Genomic DNA, 14,273 nt, shown 5'->3' on the forward strand with positions numbered 1-14,273 from the left:
TCGACGATCCTGGGGATCCCGCGGACCTCCTTGCAGGGCTGTGTCACGATGAAAGGTTTCAGGACATTAATTTTCATTTATTTATTTTCGTTTTTCTTTTAGGTTTTATGACCTCATCTACAACCACAGGAAGATCAGAGCACTTGTTTGAGCCAGAAAACCCCAAACCACAGAACATCTACTGAATGTTAATTTAAAACGAGCCCAAATTGATTAAATCAATTAATTACCAGCTGCAAGCCTGCATTATTATTATCTGTGGGTCTGCTGCTGACGTTATGCCACTTTTTAGCTGCGCTCCGCTGTTATGCTCAAATTAGTGACCCTAAAGAATTCTGAGGCAACATGGCTGGAGACGAGGCAGCCAATCAGAACTGCTCGACTAGCCATGCCATGCAGACGATGGGATGTTATGGGTTGTTGCCAGTGGTGGCAACTGTCGTGACAGAAATAAGCTAAGCAGCCTCCAAAAACCAAACCAGGCAAGCAACTGTGAATGAATCCACGTTAGGCTGGAAATATGCAGGCTTGGCAACCAGCGTTGCCAACTGGTGACAGAGCAGGCTCAGCAGAAAATGATCTCCTGTCGGGACTTTCACAATCTAATATTGACCAGCTTGCAGCTGGTAAAAACAAAATAAGAAAAGTTACTATGCCTACTACAATTTACAATAAATAAAAACACCTAATGCAGAGCGACTTACAGTAAGCAAGAACGACACACGTTAATACATCAAACCTGTGCTGTCGGGAAGAAAACCACCTAACTCCAAAATGTTCAAACCGTATATTTTGAAAACAATTAAGCAATACGGCCTCATCAAAGTGTTGTGACTTTACATATTACCTGCATGAGAGGGGGAGCTATGTGGTGGAGTTAGGTGCTTTAGCGGACGGTTTGAGGGTCCAATGGAGTTAAGAGGTTTTGTCCAAAGCGTGTTTTTAGTACTATACTTTCCATTGGTTCAATATTTTCGAAAACAACACACAGACGTAAAGGGTGTTCAATAGCATCTGTGTGTGTGTGTGTGTGTGTGTGTGTGTGTGTGTGTGTGTGTGTGTGTGTGTGTGTGTGTGTGTGTACTATCTGCATGTACTAAAGAAACTATGAGTACAGGGACGTACTTGTTGTGTTGTGTATGTATAATGTATATGTACTGTTATGAATCTGTGATGTATTTTAAAGTGTTGTTCAGTTCAGTGTGAGAGGACCTCAGTGGAAATAAGTCTTTGGACTTTACTGTGTAATCCTTGAATCGCTGATTATAATGCTGTATTAACCCATTCTGACCTGAGATCAGATTCTAAAAATGTCTTCTACATCCTGACAGTTTTCATTCTGACCCGAGATCAGATTCTAAAAATGTCTTCTACATCCTGACAGTTTTCATTCTGACCCGAGATCAGATTCAAAAAAATGTCTTCTATGTCAGTCGCTCTTCGATTTTTCTAAAATAGCAGACCTACAAGCTCGTAGCGCGCCACTCTGTGGCGCGCTATGAGCTTGTAGATCTGCTATTTTTCAATAGCTAAAGCATAACATGATGCTAACACCAAAAGGGGTTCCCGCTCAGAATGGGTTATAATTGCTTTTCTAAAATAAATAAAATAAAATAAATCAGAATACAGTATACGTTACGTACTTCCTCCGAGTCGCTCCGGAGGAGGGTCCCCCCGGCCACGCCCCCCCCGCGGACCTCCCCCGCCTGCTTCTTCTCCTGGTCTCGCCTCAGCATCTCCCTGAGGGCGTCGAGGGACGCCAGGGCGGGCGGCGGCTGACTGAACACCTCGTGGGCCTGGGAGGGAGGTACCGGTGAGACATTAATATTTGAAGTTTTTCTGAAAATGTAGAGGCGTTTTTAGAATCGGCCTCAGTCCAAAATGGGGGTGTGGACTCGGGGACCGGGCCTGTCGTGAAACCCTCTATAGTAACAGAGGATTTAACAGTTCATGGACAGAGGCTTTTGCCTTCACAGCCAATGCAGATTGACTGCCTGTATGTTTAATCTGCAGTGAGAAGCTATCAAACATCAAAAAAAGTAACGTTGAAAGACATTTCCAGGGAAAGCATGCTACATTCTGCTAGTTTCGTTGCAACCCGGGAGATAATAAAGCTTGGCAAGCTGCATTATAATGCGTAATTTTCTTTGCGGCTCCAGATAGATTTTGAATTTATTTTTGGTCGAAAATGGCTCTTTCAACATCTTAGGTTGCTGACCCCTGCTCTATACCTAGTGCGATTTCCGAACAGGCCCGGGGAACCAGGCGCTCCGCCTATGCCGAGCACCCACCCTTAAATATATTATAATAACTTTGACCATTCTGATAAAAAAAAGGCTTATAAACACTGAATTTAAGGGAAAAAAGCAATGCCTCTTTGTTCCAAAACTAGGGATGCACCATTATTGAAATGTTGGCTCATATCCCAACATAAACATTATATAATTTATATAAATGTTGGCTCATATCCCAACATAAACATTATATAATATATATAAATGTTGGCTCATATCCCAATGTAAACATTATATAATATATATAAATGTTGGCTCATATCCTAATGTAAACATTATATAATATATATAAATGTTGGCTCATATCCCAACATAAACATTATATAATATATATAAATGTTGGCTCATATCCCAACATAAACATTATATAATATATATAAATGTTGGCTCATATCCCAACGTAAACATTATATAATATATATAAATGTTGGCTCATATCCCAACATAAACATTATATAATATATATAAATGTTTGGCTCATATCCCAACATAAACATTATATAATATATATAAATGTTGGCTCATATCCCAACATAAACATTATATAATATATATAAATGTTGGCTCATATCCCAACGTAAACATTATATAATATATATAAATGTTGGCTCATATCCCAACATAAACATTATATAATATATATAAATGTTGGCTCATATCCCAACATAAACATTATATAATATATATAAATGTTGGCTCATATCCCAACATAAACATTATATAACATATATAAATGTTGGCTCATATCCCAACATAAACATTATATAATATATATAAATGTTGGCTCATATCCCAATGTAAACATTATATAATATATATAAATGTTGGCTCATATCCCAACATAAACATTATATAATATATATAAATGTTGGCTCATATCCCAATGTAAACATTATATAATATATATAAATGTTGGCTCATATCCCAACATAAACATTATATAATATATATATAAATGTTGGCTCATATCCCAACATAAACATTATATAATATATATAAATGTTGGCTCATATCCCAATGTAAACATTATATAATATATATAAATGTTGGCTCATATCCCAATGTAAACATTATATAATATATATAAATGTTGGCTCATATCCCAACATAAACATTATATAATATATATAAATGTTGGCTCATATCCCAACATAAACATTATATAATATATATAAATGTTGGCTCATATCCCAACATAAACATTATATAATATATATAAATGTTTGGCTCATATCCCAACATAAACATTATATAATATATATAAATGTTGGCTCATATCCCAATGTAAACATTATATAATATATATAAATGTTGGCTCATATCCCAACATAAACATTATATAATATATATAAATGTTGGCTCATATCCCAACATAAACATTATATAATATATATAAATGTTGGCTCATATCCCAACATAAACATTATATAATATATATAAATGTTGGCTCATATCCCAACATAAACATTATATAATATATATAAATGTTTGGCTCATATCCCAACATAAACATTATATAATATATATAAATGTTGGCTCATATCCCAACATAAACATTATATAATATATATAAATGTTGGCTCATATCCCAACATAAACATTATATAATATATATAAATGTTGGCTCATATCCCAATGTAAACATTATATAATATATATAAATGTTGGCTCATATCCCAACATAAACATTATATAATATATATAAATGTTGGCTCATATCCCAATGTAAACATTATATAATATATATAAATGTTGGCTCATATCCCAACGTAAACATTATATAATATATATAAATGTTGGCTCATATCCCAATGTAAACATTATATAATATATATAAATGTTGGCTCATATCCCAACATAAACATTATATAATATATATAAATGTTGGCTCATATCCCAACATAAACATTATATAATATATATAAATGTTGGCTCATATCCCAACATAAACATTATATAATATATATAAATGTTGGCTCATATCCCAATGTAAACATTATATAATATATATAAATGTTGGCTCATATCCCAACATAAACATTATATAATATATATAAATGTTGGCTCATATCCCAATGTAAACATTATATAATATATATAAATGTTGGCTCATATCCCAACATAAACATTATATAATATATATAAATGTTGGCTCATATCCCAATGTAAACATTATATAATATATATAAATGTTTTCTCATATCCCAATGTAAACATTATATAATATATATAAATGTTGGCTCATATCCCAACATAAACATTATATAATATATATAAATGTTTTCTCATATCCCAATGTAAACATTATATAATATATATAAATGTTGGCTCATATCCCAATGTAAACATTATATAATATATATAAATGTTGGCTCATATCCCAATGTAAACATTATATAATATATATAAATGTTTGGCTCATATCCCAACATAAACATTATATAATATATATAAATGTTGGCTCATATCCCAATGTAAACATTATATAATATATATAAATGTTGGCTCATATCCCAACATAAACATTATATAATATATATAAATGTTGGCTCATATCCCAATGTAAACATTATATAATATATATAAATGTTGGCTCATATCCCAACATAAACATTATATAATATATATAAATGTTGGCTCATATCCCAATGTAAACAGCTTGCCTCCAACTTGTTGACTCTTTTAAAAGCTTCCCCAGAAAATGTGCAGCCTTCATCACCACTAAAGGCTTTTTCAGGCTTTTATTTATTTATTTTTAAACATAAAAAATATCTGCTAAAAGCAATATATTATTTTGAATATCGATTCGATACCGATATTGCATTTTAAGGCCAATATCGGCCGATACCAAAAGTGACGACAGATGAATTTGCCCATAATTCCTACCTGGGACGTGTACTCCCACTGGCTGCCGTCGCCGCCCTGCGTCTCGCGCCTCCAGCGCAGGTTGTAGAGGATGTCGGGGTCCGGCGTCATGATGGAGGGGTCCGGGTCGGGGTCGCTGCTGATCACCGTGGCCAGGCTGTTCGCCGAGTTGTTCTTGCTCCGGAGACGCAGCTCCTTGAAGGTGGTGAAGAGAGGAGAGTGTCCGCACACAGGTTTAAATAAGACACAACGTTTCGGCCGTGAACGAACGGCCTTCATCAGGTGATAATCGGCAGTATATTATGTGACAACGCCCTTTTAAACCCAGTCGTCACATCACGTGACTGTCTGATGACGACTGCATGGGCAGGTGATTCACTACAATTTACAATTTACAATTTAGGCATTTAGCAGACGCTCTTAATCCAGAGCGACTTACATTAAGCAAGAACAAAAGCATGGGAATACATCACATAAAAGCATTTATCATGAAACATGCGTAAGCTAAGAAGTAACACTAACACCAATAAGTGACATGACAATAAATATAACAATAAATATGAACATGAATGACCACCACCGCAGCAAGCAAGTTTACAATAAGGCAACACAGTTTCAAAAGAACAGTTTCAATAAAACTTGCTGTTTTTTTTTTTTTGCTTGTTACAGACTGTTTTAGTATTTTTTTTAATATTTTACCTTGAAGGTGGTGACCCTTGACCCCGTGGACGCCAACGACGGGGAGGACGACGACGTTGACGGCGGTAGCGGAGGCGAGGAGGAAGACGAGGAGGAGGAGGAGGAGGAGGAGGTGCGTGTTTTGGTTTGAGGCGGAGGCGGGGGCAGCGGGGGGGAAGGTGCGGGGCGTTGGGGCAGCTTGGGGGGCGTTGGGGGGGCGACAGCATCGGAGGTACGTCTGACGGCGGCCACCAGCGGCGGGAGGGAAGGCGCGGGGGGGGAGCGTCTGGCCACGGTGGCAGCCCCCGGCGGGGGGGAGGGGGAGGGGGCGGCGGAGGGGCGGCGTCGGGGTAGCTGCGGCGGCGGGGGCGGGGCCATTAACACGCCGCCGCCGCCGTCGTCCGGCGTGAAGGCGATGAGCCAGTCGAAGCGCTCGGGCCGCGCCGCGTTGGCCGAGACGTTGGGACGAGGAGGGGCTCCTCCGGCGCTGCTGCTGCTACAGGGGATGGGGGGGAGCGGGCGTGGGGGGGGAGGAGGAGGCGGGGGGGAGGTGGAGTAGTAAAGGTCGGAGGAGGAGGAGGAGGAGAACCTGCCGCCGTACCTAAGGGGTGGGCGATATAGAAAAATAAGTATACATTAAAGGTATATTCAGTGATTTCACTCAAAAAACCTTAGGTTTCGTTTTTGGCTATAGGTGGCAAAGCCTTTCGTCCAATCAGGATAGAGAGCCAAAAACGAAACCTAAGGTTTTTTGACCCCCCCCCCCCAGGGGTTAACTGGGGACAGGGAGGAACTCCTTATATGGTCACAGCACACTCTATAGTAGGGAGGATTATCACAACAAAACAAAAAAAATAAGTGATATTTGAATTAAGTGAAATCACTGAATATACCTTTAACCCATTCTGACCGGGCACCCATTTTGGTGTCAGCATCATGTTATGCTTTAGCTATTCAAAAATAGCAGATCTACAAGCTCATATCGCGCCACCGAGTGGCGCGATACGAGCTTGTAGGTCTGCTATTTTTGAAAACGACTGACATTTTTTTAATCTGATCTCAGGTCAGAATGGGTTAATCAGACCAGTGTGTGTCCGGCGGAAACCTCGTATGAATCTGATCTCAGGTCAGAATGGGTTAATGTATAGAACGGCAAAATCATAGAATGTGCATTCACGGTTATCGTGATGAATACGATGTCTGTGAGCCCAACCCCCTAGTCGTACCTCTTCCTCCTCCTGGCTAGCTCGCCAAAGGAGGTGGTGGTGTTCGTCGACGAGGCGCCGGTCTCCTCCTCCTCCTCCTCTCGCTTCTTCGTCTTTTTCCTAGCTTCCTCCCCCTCCCCCGCTCCTCTCTCCTCCTCCTCCTCCTCCTCCTCCTCCTCCTCCTCCTGTCCACCAGGGGGCGCCGCCGTCGCGGCTCCGCTGCAGCGCCACCGGTCCACGGCCACTTCCTCGTCTGCGTGACATCGCTCCAACTCCTCGTAGGGCTGTCGCCGTTAAACACATTTAGACCCCAGTTAAAGGGACACTTCACCCTTTTTGCAAAAAAGTATATGTTAATGACGTTTAGAAGCTTTAGATCACTTTCCTTGGGGTATTTATGTGTGTAATATGTGGTTTTAGTTATTTTAGATTGTAGCAGTGAGCCTGTTGTCTCTGATGTCATGGACACTGGTCTCACTACCTTCCTGGACTACAATTCCCATAATTCTTTGGTGCACTGCTCCTCCTTGTGGATAGGGGGAGAGCTGTCTTACTGAGACAACATGTAGTCCAGGAAGGAAGTGAGCCCAGTGTCCATGACATCAGAGACAACAGGCTCACTGCTACAATCTAAAATATCTAAAACCACATATTACACACATAAAGATCTCCAGGAAAGTGTTCTAAAGCTTCTAAACGTCATTAACATATATTCTTTTGCAAAAAGGGTGAAGTGTCCCTTTAAAAACATTCACTTTGAAAGAATATATATTCAAAGATTTGCGCCACATTTTTTACGATTTTTCAAAAATAGCAGACCTACAAGCTCGTATGAGCTTGTAGATCTGCTATTTTTCAACAGCTAAATTATAACATAATGTTTAAAACACCAAAAGGGGTCCCCGCCCCAAAATGGGTTAAACACATTTAAGTCGGCGATTAATTGTTGCACAAAATTACTGATAATAATTGAACGTTAACTTCGGTATGGTGTTTTTACGCCGATTCTTTTATCACAAATTGTATGACAAATATATGACAAATAACTAAAATATATTGGTGACATATTTTATCATTTTATACTTTAAAAGAAATCGGAAATAGCTGAAAGCTTCCATTTCTGCAAATTTTTGGAAAACATTCATTTCTGCTATTGTTTTTACTAAATGTCTGTTATGCAAAACTAATCGTTAATTATCTCAAGTAATTACGATGAGGAGGCGATGACGTACTAATTGTTCCAGGCCTACCTAGGGGGCAGCGGTGGCCGAACGGTTTGCGGAGCGGTCTTGATATCGGAAGGTCGCTAATATGCCGGTCCGGGGATACGAACTATAGCGACTCGCTATAGTTCGTATCCCCGGACCGGCATGTTAAAATTACCACCGCTGAAGTGCCCTTTATGGACAAGGCATTGAACCCCCTACCATGAAATGTTCTATGAGCAGGGCCTGGCTGTAAACAAGTTCTTGAGCTTAGTCCAGTTACCCCGGGTAAACATAGTACCTTTCCTTTCCTTAGTCCAGTTACCCTGGGTAAACATAGTACCTTTCCTTTCCTTAGTCCAGTTACCCTGGGTAAACATAGTACCTTTCCTTTCCTTAGTCCAGTTACACTGGGTAAACATAGTACCTTTCCTTTCCTTAGTCCAGTTACCCTGGGTAAACATGGTACCTTTCCTTTCCTTAGTCCAGTTACCCTGGGTAAACATAGTACCTTTCCTTTCCTTAGTCCAGTTACCCTGGGTAAACATGGTACCTTTCCTTTCCTTAGTCCAGTTACCCTGGGTAAACATAGTACCTTTCCTTTCCTTAGTCCAGTTACCCTGGGTAAACATAGTACCTTTCCTTTCCTTAGTCCAGTTACCCTGGGTAAACATAGTACCTTTCCTTTCCTTAGTCCAGTTACCCTGGGTAAACATAGTACCTTTCCTTTCCTTAGTCCAGTTACCCTGTAGGGTAAACATAGTACCTTTCCTTTCCTTAGTCCAGTTACCCTGGGTAAACATAGTACCTTTCCTTTCCTTAGTCCAGTTACCCTGGGTAAACATAGTACCTTTCCTTTCCTTAGTCCAGTTACCCTGGGTAAACATAGTACCTTTCCTTTCCCTAGTCCAGTTACCCTGGGTAAACATAGTACCTTTCCTTTCCTTAGTCCAGTTACCCTGGGTAAACATAGTACCTTTCCTTTCCTTAGTCCAGTTACCCTGCTGGGTAAACATAGTACCTTTCCTTTCCTTAGTCCAGTTACCCTGGGTAAACATAGTACCTTTCATTTCCTTAGTCCAGTTACCCTGGGTAAACATAGTACCTTTCCTTTCCTTAGTCCAGTTACCCTGCTGGGTAAACATAGTACCTTTCCTTTCCTTAGTCCAGTTACCCTGGGTAAACATAGTACCTTTCATTTCCTTAGTCCAGTTACCCTGGGTAAACATAGTACCTTTCCTTTCCTTAGTCCAGTTACCCTGCTGGGTAAACATAGTACCTTTCCTTTCCTTAGTCCAGTTACCCTGCAGGGTAAACATAGTACCTTTCCTTTCCTTACCTCCTCGTCCTCGTCGTCCTCTGTCAGGTGGACGTCCTCCTCGGGCGGCGTGGTGGAGGAGGAGGGGGCTACACGCTCCTCCAGAACCCCCGCGGTGGCGCAGACCCCGCCCAGCTCGGGGCTGAGGCGGAGCAGCTCGGCCTGCGTCAGGCCGGCCAGCATCAGCAGCTTCCGGATCTCGTCGTCCAGCGCGTGGAAGGAGGGCGGCGGCGGGACGGCGGGCGGCGAGGAGGAGGAGGCGGAGACGACGATGGAGACGACGGGGGGAGGAGGCAGAGGGGGAGGCCGGCCGGAGGGAGGCGGCAGGGACAGCGGGGAGGACACTGCCCTCTCCTCCTGCTGCCGCACGGACGCCTAGGAGAGGGGGGCGATATTTAACCAATTCTGACCTGAGATCAGATTCATACGAGGTTTCCACTGGACACACACTGGTCTGATTAACCCATTCTGACCTGAGATCAGATTCTAAAAAAATGTCAGTCGTTCTTCGATTTTTCAAAAAATAGCAGACCTACAAGCTCGTATCGCGCCACTCGGTGGCGCGATATGAGCTTGTAGATCTGCTATTTTTAAATAGCTAAAGCATAACATGATGCTGACACCAAAATGGGTGCCCGTTCAGAATGGGTTAAGCTTTTCTAAAACGGTTACAAACATATAGCAATATTAACCTAATAAAACGATTGAATTCACAAAAGTAGCTACGCTTTGTGCCACCAGAGCGAGCCACATCACTTCCTTGTTTTGCTCGGCAAGTAGCCCCAGTGATTGAAGGAGTGGGTTATCGGTGGAATTTACACCGGTCACGTGACGGTAACCAGCCAATCAGAATCAAGTATTGGGACTACCCATTTTAGAAGTAATAGTCCAGGGGCCAATACTGATATTTTCACGAATTGGTACCATTTTGGTGGCCGTACATTTTTGGTATCTTTGTGTTCCTACATGTCTCTAGTTTATATTTTTGTTTGATAACCCTTCCAATTCAGTAGCTTAATGCCAGTTATCACTCTTTAAACAAACCTAACCCATATGAAACTGTGATGTGTGTATATCCTTTATATGACTTCTAGACAATACATTTTGGTAAGCAGTGGTCTTATAAAGAGTTGATCCTAAGGTCATTTTCTCAGTAGAATCCATTTTTGCACAACCTTTTTCTATTGTGCATATTTAATTTGAGAATTTGCATATTTGAAACATTTGTTTTATTATTATTTTCTTTTAATCGATAACATTTTAACCAAGCAACTTATGCACATGCCCTGGGCTGCCAAAGATAAAAACTAAAAGTTTACATCTGTAGCCTAGCTATGAGATGGTCTGCACTTAGCTGCTAATACTTCAGCACTTTGGTTAGAAAGGCTTCTTCCAGGCTATAGTCAAAGGTACAGCCGACCTCGAGAATGAACACCTCTCTATGGTTTTCATTTACAACAATGACATCAGGGGTGCCTGTGACAGCCTGTCAGCTGGTCAGTGAATCCTGCTCCGGTTGTGTACAATAGAAAAACAGGTGAGGATAAAGCCTACGACAGCTCCCGACCTGACGTGATATTTGTCCTGGTGCATGTTCAAGTTCGAGGTTTTGCGGAAATAATAAAAGCAGAACATTCCGGTGTACACCCATATTTGGCCGTACGTACGCCATGTTGATAAATGAGGGCCATAGTGTCTGTAGGTGGCGACGAACTTATTAAGCCACCGAGAGGCTAAAAGCGGGGAAATGTACTGCCAGACGCGCTGCATGCCAAGGACTCACTTCTCCAGTGTACTCCGTTTTTATTCATTTATTAAAGTTATATTAAAACATCGTAACAAAGTGCGTTGTGCAGAATCTTATACAGATAGCAGCATGGCGTTTGCGTTTGTAAAGCGGTCAGCAAAGTTGGACTTCCCCGTCGTTCACCCCCTCTCCTTCCATTCATGAAATGACACCAGTGAACAGCTGACTTTACTACCTGTCTGACACCACCCAACACCACGTGACCATAGTAACCATAGCAACCCATCAAGCTGTCTAACCTGTCCCCAACAGTGTCTACTTTACGTCATGATGATGTACGATGATAAGAGCAGCCCTCACTTCACATATACAGTATATATATATAGCTTTTGTACCCAAAAGTATTACGTCATCTTGTCCCCCCACACGTCTCATATTTGCCATCAACAATGAAAGGAGAAATTAGGTCAAATCATGTCCACCAAATATGACGTAAAGTGGTGCAACAGGCATTCTGATTGGCCAGTATGATGCATGATGATGTATACGATGATGAGAGCTCTTCACACGGGTGAAGAAACAGGACCGCTCACCGCTGGCCAACAACCAACTCTAAATAACAACACTGGCTCTCCTCTCGTCTTTGCATTGACGCTGTAATAATGATTCTGATTCTGCATCCTTAAAACATTACAGGGGTGTCATCATTACTGCTGTCAGGGAAACGGTTAGTGGTGTGCCGTCAGGTCACGACGTCACGGCACCCTATAGTATAAAGTATACGACGTCACGGCACCCTATAGTATAAAGTATACGACGTCACAGCACCCTATAGTATAAAGTATACGACGTCACAGCACCCTATAGTATAAAGTATACGACGTCACAGCACCCTATAGTATAAAGTATACGACGTCACGGCACCCTATAGTATAAAGTATACGACGTCACAGCACCCTATAGTATAAAGTATACGACGTCACGGCACCCTATAGTATAAAGTATACGACGTCACGGCACCCTATAGTATAAAGTATACGACGTCACAGCACCCTATAGTATAAAGTATACGACGTCACGGCACCCTATAGTATAAAGTATACGACGTCACGGCACCCTATAGTATAAAGTATACGACGTCACAGCACCCTATAGTATAAAGTATACGACGTCACGGCACCCTATAGTATAAAGTATACGACGTCACGGCACCCTATAGTATAAAGTATACGACGTCACGGCACCCTATAGTATAAAGTATACGACGTCACGGCACCCTATAGTATAAAGTATACGACGTCACGGCACCCTATAGTATAAAGTATACGACGTCACAGCACCCTATAGTATAAAGTATACGACGTCACGGCACCCTATAGTATAAAGTATACGACGTCACAGCACCCTATAGTATAAAGTATACGACGTCACGGCACCCTATAGTATAAAGTATACGACGTCACAGCACCCTATAGTATAAAGTATACGACGTCACGGCACCCTATAGTATAAAGTATACGACGTCACAGCACCCTATAGTATAAAGTATACGACGTCACGGCACCCTATAGTATAAAGTATACGACGTCACTGCACCCTATAGTATAAAGTATACGACGTCACGGCACCCTATAGTATAAAGTATACGACGTCACGGCACCCTATAGTATAAAGTATACGACGTCACAGCACCCTATAGTATAAAGTATACGACGTCACGGCACCCTATAGTATAAAGTATACGACGTCACAGCACCCTATAGTATAAAGTATACGACGTCACAGCACCCTATAGTATAAAGTATACGACGTCACAGCACCCTATAGTATAAAGTATACGACGTCACAGCACCCTATAGTATAAAGTATACGACGTCACAGCACCCTATAGTATAAAGTATACGACGTCACAGCACCCTATAGTATAAAGTATACGACGTCACGGCACCCTATAGTATAAAGTATACGACGTCACAGCACCCTATAGTATAAAGTATACGACGTCACGGCACCCTATAGTATAAAGTATACGACGTCACAGCACCCTATAGTATAAAGTATACGACGTCACGGCACCCTATAGTATAAAGTATACGACGTCACAGCACCCTATAGTATAAAGTATACGACGTCACGGCACCCTATAGTATAAAGTATACGACGTCACAGCACCCTATAGTATAAAGTATACGACGTCACGGCACCCTATAGTATAAAGTATACGACGTCACGGCACCCTATAGTATAAAGTATACGACGTCACAGCACCCTATAGTATAAAGTATACGACGTCACAGCACCCTATAGTATAAAGTATACGACGTCATGGCACCCTATAGTATAAAGTATACGACGTCACGGCACCCTATAGTATAAAGTATACGACGTCACAGCACCCTATAGTATAAAGTATACGACGTCACAGCACCCTATAGTATAAAGTATACGACGTCACGGCACCCTATAGTATAAAGTATACGACGTCACGGCAACCTATAGTATAAAGTATACGACGTCACGGCACCCTATAGTATAAAGTATACGACGTCACGGCACCCTATAGTATAAAGTATACGACGTCACGGCACCCTATAGTATAAAGTATACGACGTCACGGCACCCTATAGTATAAAGTATACGACGTCACGGCACCCTATAGTATAAAGTATACGACGTCACGGCAACCTATAGTATAAAGTATACGACGTCACGGCACCCTATAGTATAAAGTATACGACGTCACAGCACCCTATAGTATAAAGTATACGACGTCACGGCACCCTATAGTATAAAGTATACGACGTCACGGCACCCTATAGTATAAAGTATACGACGTCACAGCACCCTATAGTATAAAGTATATGACGTCACAGCACCCTATAGTATAAAGTATACGACGTCACAGCACCCTATAGTATAAAGTATACGACGTCACAGCACCCTATAGTATAAAGTATACGA

The sequence above is a fragment of the Protomyctophum parallelum genome, assembly GCF_964188405.1.
Source record: "Protomyctophum parallelum genome assembly, chromosome: 3".
NCBI classification, from domain to species: Eukaryota; Metazoa; Chordata; class Actinopteri; order Myctophiformes; family Myctophidae; genus Protomyctophum; species Protomyctophum parallelum.